Here is a 15,062-nt window from a genome sequence, read left to right on the forward strand (position 1 = left end):
CAGTAGCTGTCTCCCAGACCTGAGATGAGAGGTAATAGACGACTCTGGGACCAGGCCTGGCTTGGAGGCTGTAGGTTGAATTGTGTCCCCCCAAAAGATATATTGAAGTCCTAATTCTCAGTACCTGTGAAAGTGCCCTAACTCGAAAGGAAGGTCTTACAAGATGTAATTAAGCTAAAATATGGTCATGGGTGGAGGGGTGGGGGGCTTAATCCGATGTGACTGTGTCCTTGAGAGAAGAGAAGAGCCCATGGTCATGTGGTGATGGGGCAGGGACAGAGCCACACAGCTGCAAGCAAGGAAGCCCACAGACAGCCAGCCACCACCAGCCACGGGGACGAGAAGGAGGGAGGTCCTCCTAGAGCCTCAGAAGGAGTACGATTCTGCTGACACTTTGATTTCAGGCTTCCAGCTTCCAGAACTGTCAGAGTCTATATTTCTGTTGTTTCAAGCCATCGGGGTTGTGGTTCTTTGTGACAGTGGTGCTGGGAAACTAACATAGATGCCGGGCCTTACAACCAACGGGACGATGTGCTCTGTGCTCCGGCTTCTTAGAAAATGGGAATGGTCGGGGCGCCTGGGTGGTACAGCGGTTAAGCGTCTGCCTTCGGCTCAGGGCGTGATCCTGGCGTTATGGGATCAAGCCCCACATCAGGCTCCTCCGCTATGAGCCTGCTTCTTCCTCTCCCACTCCCCCTGCTTGTGTTCCCTCTCTCACTGGCTGTCTCTATCTCTGTCAAATAAATAAAAAAAATCTTAAAAAAAAAAAAAAGAAAAGAAAATGGGGATGGTCATTATGGGACTCACCTTGTAGAGTTGTGAGCCGTGTTAATGAGTGAACAGTGAAGCCTGGGAGACGCTCGGTGCTGTCGAAGAGTTAGCTGCTCTTATTCTTTGCGATAGCAGGTGCTCAAAAATATATGTTGAAAAAATAAGCCGATGAAAGCCGCACAGCGGGTGATGCAGAATTGTTCCTTCCCTTTGTCTTGCTGCTTTCCAAGTAGAGTTGCCACTGACGTTGGGAAACTGAGAGTGAAGTTGTATTGTCTGTGTCTGTTCAGCCAACCATTCTCTCTCTTCTGATGACAACAGCCCCATTTTCCTTGGGTCTTCGGCTCTCTGTCCACGTGGCTCCGCAAGGACCAATGCCACCCCCAGCTACCACAGGAATTTGATTCAGGGGTGAACGTGCAATCCCCGGTTGGCCCGATGAGAGTTAGCCCTGATGTTTTACCTGGGAAGAGACCTGTCTCTCTGTGAGGTTGCTACGCTGGTAGAATGCAGATCTGGAAGGGCCAGTGGTCATCTTTTTCCCCAAGGGCAGCCATAGGGAAGCAGAGCTGGGAGATGAAGGGAGAAAGTTCCCAATGCCATCATTTGAGCTCCTGGATCCTGTGGAGCCTGAAGGTGCATCTATCTCTGGACTTCCCAGTGACTGGAGAAAATACATTAGAGTTTTGTGTCCTGAAACCAAAAGATCTGGCTCGATATTGAAATTCGTAGCAGAAGTGGGGTGTTGCAAGTAACAGAACCTAAAATGAGAAATCACCTGAAGGGCACCTGGTTGTGGAGCAATGAGAATTTTTAAATCTACGGTGGGGAAGTTATTTGGAGCCAACCAGCTGGTTGAGAGTTGCTTGCTTCTCCTGGGACAGGGTCTATGTGCCTGCTGGTACTTGCTTTAAGAAGCATGGTGGAGAAAGGATATTGGAGCAAGACTGTTGTGGACTTCAGTACCTTCTTACAAGACAGAGATGGACTTTGCTGGAAGCTGACCCACCCAAGACATGATGGGGAATAAGAGTTTTTCTGCCCGTGGTTAATAATACAAGTTGACTGGGAGGCAGATAAGAGAACAGAGGGAAGCCTGTTTGTCATCTGTAGAATTTCCCAAGCCATGGCCTGGACACAAGGACCCCCACCTCAAGCAGAATTCTAACTTTGGAAGCTGGTCTGAGGACTTGCCCCGAAACAAGCAGACCAGACTCTTACATTGTTTCTCCTTGTCTTCTTTTCCCAAAGGGAGGTATGTTGCAATTTTTCTTTTTCTGTGGCCACTGTTGTACGAGAGATGTGTTAGGAGAGAGAGTTAATGTAACATTCAGCAGTGTGTCAGGTGGACATCTGGAAATCAGACACAGATCTAATCGAGATTCATGAAATTCACCCAGGGGTCATGGACTCAGATCTGGATCTGGACATGCCTTCAGGTTGTCTCGGGCTGGGGGAGAGGACAGTGTTGGATTGTACGTGATTTCATTGTATCCTATTAGGTGCAGACGTTTTGAAGGTGTGGGCAAGCTGTGATATGTGCCAGTTTGGAACTCGAAGCGCAGGGTGGAGCTGTCATGTTGTTTTTACCACCCCCCGACGGATCCTTGCCTTTTCTGCTCTCGGCACCCTCTTTTTCCTGTGGGGAAAAGACCTTCCCAGCCTCACACAGAGGGCTCGATCCGACTGACAGCTTCCCTACCACCCACCCTTCTCAGCCTTAGGGATCGCTCCAGGATCCAAAACCTAGACAATCAGTGATTACATCCCAGAGTCCATCAAGGATAGACATATTATTCCAATAAAAGTCAAGCGAGTACTTCCTCTGAAACTACCAGAGAAAAAGAGGTTCCCTTTCCCCTGAGGCCATGTAGGCATTAGAAGGCAAGTCTAGAACAGCGGGTAGCATCTTCCTCCTATGAAGGGAGAGTCTGCCCGAAGGCAGAGGTCATCAGAACGGAAAGACAGAGTGAGACAGACTTAGACAACAGCCTCTGGGCCCCTGGCACTCTGGAGCCCTTGGATCTGCAGCTAAGTGGGCCAGTAAATCTTTTCTTTTGCTAGCCAGCTTGCACTGAGTTTCTGCCCTTACAGTAGAAAGAATCTGGACATATAAGAACTCAAGCTGATGCTTGGGGTGAGGGCATTTGGGAATAGAAGAGCCCTGGGGATTTCTCTAAGGGTTTCATCTTCTGCATTCTTCCTCCTCCACCTGCATGTGAATGACTCTGAAAACTCCCGGTCACCAACTGCAGTATTTCCACAGCTGTGTGAACCCAATGGAAATGTAGACCTAGTTAGCCACTGAGGTGTGGAAATCGTCTGTTTCACTGGATTTAGCTTCCCCCCTCCCATATGGGGTGTCTCTGAGTGAGTGTAATTATCTTGGAGCTCTAGAGGGTAGTTCTTTGTTTTGACATAATTTCAAACACCTAAGTGTCACAAGAATTCTACAGAGCACCCCCATATACCCCATATACCCCCCAGATTCACCGATGATTAGCATTTTGCTGCATTCGCTGTATTATTCCCTCTCTCTCTCTAGATGCAAATTATTAATTTTTTTCTGAACTATTTGAGATTAAGTGGCAAATATTGTGCCTCTCTAACCCACAAATAGCTATTGTGTTTTTTTAAGAGCAAGACTATTTCTTATACTATGATAATCAAAACCAGACAATTTAACATTGATATCGTATTATTATTTCACCTATAGGATTTATTCAAATTTCAATAATTGTCTCAATGTCCTTCATGGTCATTTTTATTCTAACACAGAACCCCATTTGGGGATTAAGCATTGCATTTAATTTTCATTGCGTTTTCTTCTCCTTTAGCCTGGAAAGGTTCACACGTTTATCTTTGTTTCTCTTGACATCGGCATTTTTGTTTTGTAGAATGTTCCTTAGCTGGTGTCTTAGTCCATTTGGGTTGCAGTAACCAAATGCCATAGACCGGGTGGCTTATAAATGACAGAAATGTATTTCTCACAGTTATGGAGGCTAGAAGTTCCAGATAGAGGTGTCTTCTGATTCTGTCTCTGGTGAAGCCCCATTTTCTGGGTCACAGATGACCACCTCCTTGCTGTGTCCTCACATGGGGAGAGAGAGAGAGAGGGCACTTGGCGTAGCTTCTAAGAAGAGCACTGATCCCATCATGAGGGCCCATCCTCATGACCTCATCTAATCCTGATTACCTCCCAAGGCCCCATCTCCTTGGTTTAGGGCTCCAGTTTATACATTTGAGGGGACATAATTCCGTGCAGAGCAACTACATTATTTTGATGTCCCCATGTCTCAGATTTGTCCATTGGAAACCGCTTCGAGTTGGTTCACGTTGGTTTCTGTGTCCGGTTTACACGTTCTTTCTCTTTCTTTCTTTCTTTCTTTCTTTCTTTCTTTCTTTCTTTCTTTCTTTCCAACACGTACATATTTTAAAGAGACAGTTTGATGTTATAGATTCATGTCATACTTTTTTTGTCCCAGCCTGGGGCCAGACATGTTTCAAAGAAGATTTGGTTTCCTTCAGTGTGACTGGTGTTTAGAAATCAAGGTCTAGCAACCGTTGGGCTTCTGAACCCGGAGTGGGGCAACTTTTGACACTCTGATGAGCTTTCTAGAAGCTCAGAGACCTTGGGGGAAACTCTTAGACTCTCATCTATAAAATGCAAACATTTTCCAGTTGTTTCAAGCATTTTCTTTTTAGCTATGGTGTGCTCTATTCAAAGCAGCCCGATGGGTAAAACAGATGCGAAAGGATGAGCATGTGAGAAATGAGTTGGTTTCGGGCTTTTTTGGGCTGCCAGAGGTACTTCAATAAGAGTGAAGAGGGATTTGTCCCCTTCCCTGGCCCAGTAGGATGGGAGGCCAGGCTTTGAGTTCCAAGGTGGGGATTCTCTTGGCTCAAAGAGGATTTAATGGCTTTTGTGTTTCATAATTAAGTTGGTTCTTCTCCTAGGGGGAGGGGCTGTTAATTTCTGAGCTTCGAGGAAGGGTATGGAGTGGCCGTGAGATTGGCAAGGGGCAGATTTGGCATGCTCCCGGAGTGGAGACGCTTGAGCTCTGTCCCTAAAAACAGCCGCCGCCCATGGGGACGGTGCCACAAACTAGGGAGCTAGGTCATTCCCCAAATTTTATGGCCTGAGTAAGCCTTGGGGTTTCTGGTATAACCAAAGGGCGAAGGAAGGAGTCCTCCAGTGTTAGATATCAGAAACTTCTTAGAAACTTTGATGAGAAGGACTCAGAGCTGGATCTGATTTGATTTTCTAAATGTGGAATTTTGTGTTATGTGTGTTGGTTGGGGGCTATTAACATTTAGCATATAGATCGAAGGAGAGTTTTCTTGTTGAAGAAGGATATCCAGAGGTGTATGGAGTTCTCCATATTCTATAAACACTCTGCTGAGATTTGACATGTGGCGTCACCGTTCCCAATCCTGGGGGTTGCAGTCACGACATCTCAGGACCTGGAATCCAAAGTTCTATTTGTAAAGTGAGAACAATGATCGTACGTCTTTTGAAGGTTTTGTGAAGGTCCAAGGAGGGGATCCATGAAAAGTGCTGCCCGTAGAACGTGCTCCATAAAATAGGCTGCGTTTCTTAGTTTACTATTTAATTGACTGCTTGTTTATTCATTCATGGGGCTCCAGGTCCTTGTTCTTTGCTAAAGCATTGGCCTTCTTGACCCACTCCCTGGTCTTTGGCTGAAAGTGTCCTGTAGACAAGGGTCCCAAGTAAATGCTAAGGCCATCATGAATTGCCTGTTTTGGTTTTTCTGCAGGGAGTTCTTGTCTCACATTCCACACATGTCAGCCAGCCTTGACGTCAGCAGGGTGGGAGGGTGGGCTTGGGCGTGCATATTTGAGCCACTGGTGTGACCTTGCATTATTTGCCAGAAAGGCGCCACCCTGCGTTGTTTTGCGAAGAGTTCTCTGCCACCTGATGGGGCCCTGCTGGGTCTTGTTGGCATCCTGCCTCCTCTCGGTGTTGTACAACCCAGGACGCCTGGGAGAAGCAGGCTTGGGAAGCAGAAGAGAATCCCAGGACAACGACCTTGATTCCCATTACTGGTTATTATGCTAACGAGGCAATTGTTTTTCAAGCGGAAAAATCATCACTTTGAGTATCTACTGATGCGTTCAATCCAAGAGAGCCCGCGTGATCACCATGGAGGCCCTCGTGCACCTGCCGACCGAGGCCGCGCATCTGTCCGTTCCACACTGGGGAGGAGCTGAAGTCTTCAAGAAGAGGCCCCGGGGGACGTTTTGCTGCTAATGAGGTGGAAGAGAGAGATGCTAAGTGTGACCACTGATCACACCACTCGGATTCCATCGAAAACTATTTTTCAATTGCCACAGTGATGATCGAAGGCTCAGAAGTAGCGTGCGGGGCAAGAAACAGCAGCTGACATTACAACACCTTTCCAGGTATTTTCTCTAGACGCCCTCGGAGGAGCCTGGTGTGGTAGAAAGATCACCAGCTAGATGTCAAGATGCTTAGGGTCTCCCCCAGCTGTCCCGCAGCTGGTCGAGGGACCCCAGACTCCCTCTTTCTAGTAGGGCCGGGTTAGAGGTCTGCGAGCCTTTCAGCGGCACCGCAGAGCTGTGGTCGAGAGGCCCTGAGGTGGACTCAGCTGATGACGGTGTTGTGCTTCTCTGTGCTGTACTTTCCTCTCTTGCACCTGGCGGTGATCGCGGTATCTGTGTCGCTGGTAATTGTGAGGACAAAACGAGGGGATGAATGAAAGCAAATCGCTCATACCTAATTTTCAGGAGCTATTTCTGCTTTATGTCTATGCTGTTAACTTGGGCTCCACACGTGCTCTACATTGTTCTGCCGAGAGAGTCTTATGCTATTCTGGAATTGCCTGCCATGTCCTTCCTTTCCATATTTCCTTCCTAGAGACCCTGTTCCATCCTCAGCTCTGGCATCTGGAGGCCTTGTGATCCTGTCCATAGCTTAATGGATAACTAGCTGGAAGCGGGCCCATTAGATGTTTCTTGTCTTAAGAATTTGGCATTGATGGGGCGCCTGGGTGGCACAGTGGTTGGGCGTCTGCCTTCGGCTCAGGGCGTGATCCCGGCATTACGGGATCGAGCCCCACATCAGGCTCCTCCGCTAGGAGCCTGCTTCTTCCTCTCCCACTCCCCCTGCTTGTGTTCCCTCTCTCGCTGGCTGTCTCTCTCTCTGTTGAATAAATAAATAAATAAAATCTTTAAAAAAAAAAAAGAATTTGGCATTGAGGTAAAGGCTGGGTTATCAGTCATGGGGGGGTGGCTAGGCAGAATTAGCACTGAGCGAGAACACAGATAGCAAGCAGGGAGCAAGATATGAGAAACCACACAGGCTGGGCGAGATAAAAGTAGAGATTGGGTTGAGTTAGAAGTAGAAAGGATAGGGAGTGCAATATTTAGGATGTAAGTTCAACTGCCATGGTCGAAAACCAAAATAAGAGTGAATTAAACAAGACTGAAGCATATTCTCTCTCACAAAGCAGCTCAAGTTGGTTGACGTGGTTTTACTCTGCAAAGATACTTGGGTGTAAGCTCCTTCCATCTTGTTATTGTTCCATCTCTTGGTGTTCCCGTACCCCATGGTCCAAGACCCCTGCCCCCACCCCATGTCTGCCCTCTAGCTCTCCACTTGCAAAGAGGACGCTGACACATTTCCAGTATCCAGGCGCTCCCGACCTTTGATACCCATGACTTTCCCTTTGATATTTTGTTAGGGCCATTTGTATTTTGGCTCTTCTGCATAGATTTCTATTCCTTGTAGTCAATATGTCTCCGGCACATCCTAATTCTTAGGAAAAAAACAAGTCAATGGATCAAATTTTGTTATGTTTAAGTTTGCTTCTTATAATTCAGAGTCAGAAATGTACATGCTGTTGTTAAAACTCTCACCGGAGCTGAGCATCTTAACTCAGACATCAGGCTCGTCCTGCCCATTACAAGGATGTGAAAACGGACATTATTTATCTTTGTACTGTCAGAAGGATGGCAGACAACATTTTTTAAAAATATATATTATAAATATATATTTGAATCATTTGAAATAGATATGTTTTTTTCATTGTAGGTAATTCCTTTTTACCTTACAATCTTTCCACCTTTAAGAGTAGACTAGGTGGCAGAGGCTTATGGCCTCAGGGGAAATTATTGATCTCTGAGAGAACAAAGTTGTCAATTGAGTTTATAAGTAAATTATTTTTATACTCATAGCTAAGGCAACAATCACAAAAGCCAAGGTTTCAATCCATTGTAAAAGCAAGTATCTTGTTAAAGTTCCAAAGGCATCTTTCAAAAGATAACACTTTGCCAATTGGAAAATGGCATGAAGGAGGGCACAGGAGTTGAGAAAGAAGTTGGGAGCAAGTTACAGCCATTCGGGAGCACAGCCTAGACATAGCTGTGATGACATGATGGATAGAATCAGTGGTTTCCAAAGGCATTTAGGAAAGATGGTTAGGAAATGGAGTCAACAGGTGAGGACACTGGAGGAGGAGAAGGGAAGCTAAGATTCCATTCTTAAGCATGTTGTCGTGAGGGGCTGATGGGCCATCCCAGTGACAATGGCTAGTAGGCAGGCAGGCCTGCAGTTCTAGGGCTCAGAAAAAAATCCCAGAATGGAGAAAGAGAGGCTGAAGTAGGGGTCCAGCAGACAGATGTCTGGTTCCAAAGCTTGTGAGCATAGATACTCATAGGCTGGTGAGATGAGACTGAGTCACCTGGAGGGACCATGCATTTAACACCTCCCCCACAAGCACCGCACGCCGCACACTGTGCTAGATACCGAGTATTCCACGATTAATAGCTTCACCTACGGCTCCTTCCCTTATGAGTGTAGTGGGTCCTTCCTAGTTTCAAGACTCCATGGCTAAATATATGTCAAAATATATGTATTTCTGTCACCTTGGGAAATTAATACTTCCTAGGGATTTCAAATAGGACAGTGAAAACCTGCATGAATCATCTGTTGCATAGTAAATTAAGCCCCCAATTGTGCTAACAGGCTATCCAACATTGCTTAAAACATAACAATGTTGCTGCCCCAAAAATCCCATGTAGCTTTGCAATCAAATCTATCACCCACCTCACAAAAGACAGGATTGCTGGAAGCAAGATAAATGGACCACAGAGGGGATTTATATCAGCCCTCTTTCTTTCCTCTTCCTCCTCCTGCTTGGCAATTACAAACAAGCCACTAGTTTGATTTTCTTTCTCCTGCGTCTTAAGGTGTAAGGTGAGATTCTTGATTTGAGAGCTCTCCTCTTAAATATAGGCATTTATAGCTCTACTTTCCCTCTACCACTGCTTTAACAGTGCTTTACTAATCTTGGTATATTGTGTTTCCATTTTAATTTATTCAAAAATTCAAAATTTTCCTTGTGAGTTCTTCTTTTATCCATTATTTAAGAGTATATTGTTTAATTCCCAAACATGTGAATTTACCAAATCTTCTTCAGTTATTGATTTTTAATTTCATTCCATCACAGCCAGAGAAAATAATTTGTATGATTTCAGTCCCTTTAAATTTTTGAAGATTTGTTTGCTAGTCTAACTTATGATTTGTTCTGGAAAATGTTCCATGGGGCATTTGCGTTCTTTGGGGATAGACCTATTTGGCTTATAATATTGTTCAAATCTTCTATCTTTGTTGATCTTCTGTATAGTTTTTCTTTCTATTATTGAAATTGAGGTGTTGAAGTCTGCAACTATTATTGTTGAATTGTCTATTTCTGTTCTCAATTCTGTCATTTCTTGCTTTATGTATTTTGGGACTTTGTTCTTAGGTGCATGTATGTTTATAATTGTGGTGTCTTCTTGATCGATTGACCCTATTCTCATTATATAATGTCTTTCTTTGTCTTTAGTAACAATTTCTTTTGTCTTAAAGTCCACTTTGTTTGATATTAGAAGAGCCACTCCAGATCTCTTTGGGTTACACGTTGCATAGAATATTGTTTTCCATTCTTTTATTGTCAATTCATTTGTATCTTTGAATCTAAAGCATGTCTCTTGTAGATAGAATATACTCGGATGGTGGTTTTTTATTCATTTTGTCAATCTCTGCCTATTAATTGGAGTGTTTAAGCCATTTACATTTAATGCACTACTGATAGGGTAGAATTATATCTGCTATTTTGGTATTTGCTTTGTCTATGTCTTAGATCTTTTTTATTCCTCTATTACTCCATTATTCTGTATTAAATAGTAAACTAGTTCAAATCAATACCAATTTAACTTTAATAGTCCACAAAGTCTTTGCTCCTGTATAGTTCTGTTCACTTTCCTCCTCCCTTGTGCTATTATTTTTTTCCCTCATGCTATTATTATCACACAAATTGTCCATAAACACAGATGTACAATTTTTGCTTTATGAAATTTTTAAATCAGATAGAAGGGGGGAAAAGTTACATATAAAAAATAAATGTTTGCCATCTTTTGTACTTACCATGGAGGTGTGTTTACCGGTGCTGTTTATTTCTTCATGTGGACATTTGGATTGGGGTTATTGTCTAGTGTCCTTTCTGTTCGGCCAGTGGGATTCTCTTTAGCATTTCTTGTAGGAAAGTTCTGGTAACAACTAATTATCTAAGTTTTTTATTTATCTGAGAATATCTTAACTTCCATCTCTATAGTTTGGGATTTTATAGCAAACTATACCCATATTTTTGCTGGATACAGACTTCTTATTTGACAGGTTTTTGCTTTGATCACTTTGAATACATCATCCTACTGCCTTTAGGGCTCCATGGTTTCTCTGAGGAATCATTGGTTAATCTTATTGAAAATTACTTGCATTTTGGCTGCTTTCAGGATTCCCTCTTTGTCTTTGGATGTTGAACGTTGGATTATGAGATATGTGTCTAGGCATGGAAAGTTTGAATTGATCCTCCGAGGAGTTTGTTAAGTTTCTTGGATGTACATATTAATGTTTTTCATCAAAATTTACCAAGTATTAGGCCATTCTGTCTTGAAATATTCTTTCTGTCCTCTTCGTTCTTTTCTCTTCTTCTGGTGCCCCATTATGTGTATTTTGTGACATTTCATAGCGTTCCACAGTTTCCTGAAGCTTTGTTCATTTACTTAACTCTTTTTTAAAACTTTTTTTTTTTTCTGTTTCTCAGAATGGATAATCTCATGAGATGATCTTGAAGTCTCCTGTTTCTTCTGCCAGTTACTTGTTACTTGACACTTGTTAACCTGGTGGCAGGATCAACTCTGCAATTTGAAGTGAAAAATGAAAATGTGGGGCACTCTGGTTAAAAATATATATATATTAAAAAGTTTAAGCTGGCGACAGCGGAGTGGTAAGCCAACTACAGGAACCATTAGAGCATGGGCCCTCTGTGACCGCCCACCTCACATGCCCACAGTATCCTTCCTGCCTCCGGTGGGGTTTGGGAGGTAGTCTTTTTGTTCTGACCAAGCTAAAGCTCAGTCCCAAGGTCTTGGGGGTGGGGCTTCTCAGTGATCTTGCCTACCTCCAACTGTCGGTTTGGTCAGTGGGCAGTGATCATTCACCTTCCCCAAAAGCAGAGGACCCCCCCCTTTTTCCCAGCTATAACGGGTTTTCACCAGTGCCCCAAAGGTGACAAGGTTTATTGTCCTATGGCAATAATTAGTTGCCCTCTGACCTCAGCTCTCAAGAAAAGTTATGAATTTACAGATTGTCTTACATTTTTGATGTTGTGAAGATAAAAGCAGTGTTCTTTCCATTTTCCTATATCCTAATTGGAGACTGGAAGTCAAGAGTATCTAAAAACTTTTAGTATGGTAAATTACAGTTCAATGAACCTTATCACCCAGCTATAGCAGCTGTCAATCCAAGACCCCTTGTTTCATCTCACTTCCTCCTACTCCAACAGAATTATTTTGCAGCAAACCCTATACCTTATCAAATTTTAAACATAATATGTCATTATAAGATATATTTTAAGTCAATAAGTATATCATAGTAATGACATAATAATTCAGTGTCAACAAATTTGTGCTCAAATAAATATCTATATGTTCGTAAATGCATGGATAGAAGTTTGGAAAGGGATGCAGAAGATTGATATAAGAGAGGGATGGGGGCACCTGGGTGGCTCAGTGGTTAAGCGTCTGCCTTTGGCTCAGGTCACGATCCCAGGATCCTGGGATCAAACTCTGTGGCAGGCTCCCTGCTCAGCGGGGAGTCTGCTTCTCCCTCTCCCTCTGCCTGCCACTCCTCTGCTCATGCTCTCTCTCTCTCTCTCTCTCTCTCTCTCATAAATAAATAAATAAAATAAATAAATAAATAAATAAAATCTTTTTTAAAAATAAGAGAGGGATGGGATTGGGTGGGAATCTAGGATGACATGTTTAATCCTGAATGTCTTTATTAATAATGAGAATATATTCTTTTTTATTTTTAAAGATTATTTATTTATTTGACAGAGAGAGACAGCCAGTGAGAGAGGGAACACAAGCAGGGGGAGTGGGAGAGGGAGAAGTAGGCTCATAGCGGAGGAGCCCGATGTGGGGCTCGATCCCGGAACACCGGGATCACGCCCTGAGCCGAAGGCAGACGCTTAACGACTGCGCTGCCCAGGCGCCCCAACAATGAGAATATATTCTTGTATTTTTGTGTAATCTAAAAAGTATGAAAAGGGAACAGGAAATGAAAAGAATAAAAACAGACTTTGGAATTTGACATAGGTTTGAATCCTAACTCCATTGTTGACCGTATATGCATGACCTTGGACATGTCACATCATCTCTGGGGCTAAGAGACCAGGAGGGATGGAGATGGGGGAGCTTTGGGGAGCAGATAAGAATCCCTTGCAGGATTAAGAGGATTTACTGAACCACTCCATATAAACTTTCTTTTTTCTTTTTTCTTTTTTAAGATTTTATTTATTTATTTGACAGAGATAGAGACAGCCAGCGAGAGAGGGAACACAAGCAGGGGGAGTGGGAGAGGAAGAAGCAGGCTCATAGCGGAGGAGCCTGATGTGGGGCTCGATCCCAGAACGCCGGGATCACGCCCTGAGCCGAAGGCAGGCGCCCCATCCATATAAACTTTCTGACATACAGTAGGCACTCAATAAATGTGAGGAACCTAATTTCCTTCTGTGTCTCCACCCAATGTAGAATTATGAACAGGTGCAAACTCATTGAATAAGAAATCCTAGTTATAATGAGCTTCTTCTGCCCCCGTGTGGCGTGTTTAAGTTATTGCTAGGATTTTTCTAACACCTGGAGAAATCAAAATGACTAGTATTTTCCTCTTTTACCTCTTGGACTCTAAGACCGGTTCTGCAATGTCTTATTTAGGTTTCTGATACTGACAAGGGCTTATAATATCCTTGTTTCCTCCAGTAGCTTGTAAACACCTTGAGGGTAGGAACTTATTTAATTCTGTCTCTCTTTCTTTTATTTCCACCAAAAAAAAAAAAAAAAATGGGATAAAACAGTATCCAGCCTGCATGGCCCTTGTGATGATTGCATCGTCTCAAGTCTGGGCAAACATTTTGTAAATTACAAAGCGCTCTCCGGATCTCTCCACTCGCTCATTCACAAACTTTTGCTGATGATGTCTACCACCTGCACGCTGCACAACGTGGAGGGCACAGCTCATTTTCCTTAAAGAATTGGTGGCCTCGTAAGCGGTAGGAGAGAACAACTGTTGAGAACCATAGAGACCGTAGCCGTAGTCCAGCTTGCACAAAGCGTGGGCGCCTGGAGTAGGAAGGGGGGCTTCTGTTGGGGACACAGGGCAAGCGAGACATTTACACAGCGGATCCGAGCTGCATCTGCAGGCCATAGTGGCAGTTCTCTGTGTACAGAAAGATGACCACAGAGGGAGTGTCAACAAATACAGGGGGGTGGGAGCCAGGGAGGCAGGCGGGGCCATCTCAGGGTCCCCTGTGGGGCACTTTGAGGATCGTCCTAGATGTGGCTGGAGAAGGTCTGGATGGTAGGAGCTAAGCAAGAAACGTGAAGAACCTTGAACTGTGTTGAGAAATACGGACGTAGATCAAGCTTAGCCTGCTGCCTTCCGGAGGGCAGATGGCCAACAGTTACCCACACCGCTGAATTAGGCGGATGTGAACGTAGGAAGCTTCACTGTTTCTATCTTGAACTGTCTGTTGTCTTCCTAGGGGCAGTTTTCAAAGTTTCAGCCTCACCACGTCTGTTTTAACAAGAACATTGCCCCCAACACATTCCCTACGCCAACCTGTAAAATGGATACTCATTATAAACAAAAGTCTCACGTCTTGACAATGTGATGATTGTTTTTCTCAGAAAGTAATCCTTAATAAGATACGGCTTCTAAAAGAGGCTAGTACCCATGTGTATTCCCCTGGATACAAGATTCAGAAATCATACCTAGATTTTGCAACTTCTAAAAGCAGAGCTAAATGCCTTTTTGCTGGAAGATAGATTTCTCGCAGAAGAGCTTGAGGATTATTTTAGCAGTTGACAGGCAGCTTTCACCAGATTTGTTGCTTTGAGGCCTTTAAGAAAAAGGAGGAGCATGGAATCCAAGTGAAATACAGAGGCTGGAAGGGAAAGTAAGAATAAGTCAGGGCGTAGAGGTTTTCTGTTCATAAGAATACATTTGGGGGCCGGGGCGATGCCTGGGTGGTCAGCTGGGTAAGCATCTGATTCTTGCATTTGGCTCAGGTCATGATCTCATGGCTGTGGGATCAAGCCCTGAGTTGGGCTCCACGCTCAGGCAGAATCTGCTTGAGATTCTCTCTCCCTCTGCCTCTGCTGCTCGTGCTCTCTCTCTCTTTCTCCAATAAATAAATAAATCTGAAAAAAGAATACATTTAAAGGTTTATGATTATGATGGTAGAAGACAAGCCTTTGACTTATTCCCAAGTGACCTTTATAAATAGGTTATCATCCAAACTCCCACTTGATGGAAAAGCCAAGTCTAGCTAGTAGAAAAAGGAGCAAGGAAACTAACTAGGCATGTCACAAAACATGGGGAGAAATCAGTAAATATATGAACAAAAAGGTGCCCTAATAGATTAAAACAATATTCAAATTTTACCTGTGACACTGGCAGAGATTTAAAACTATCAATCACGAATGTCGTCCAGGGTAGGATAAAATGGGCACAAACACTGGTGGAGTGGATGGTATAGTGTGCCATCCGAATTTCCACGGAAGGACAGATGGACCCACTGCCAGCGGCTGGGAAAGTTAGCAGCTGACAAAAGGCTCACAATCTAGTCCCTCCCTGAGACGTGTCCCCTAGGACTTCCCACAGCCCATGACAGGTCCACGTGGGGACACAAAAGCCCGAGGTACTG

Source organism: Ursus maritimus, unplaced genomic scaffold (genome assembly GCF_017311325.1).
Source record: "Ursus maritimus isolate PB19 unplaced genomic scaffold, ASM1731132v1 scaffold_25, whole genome shotgun sequence".
In the NCBI taxonomy this organism is placed as follows: domain Eukaryota; kingdom Metazoa; phylum Chordata; class Mammalia; order Carnivora; family Ursidae; genus Ursus; species Ursus maritimus.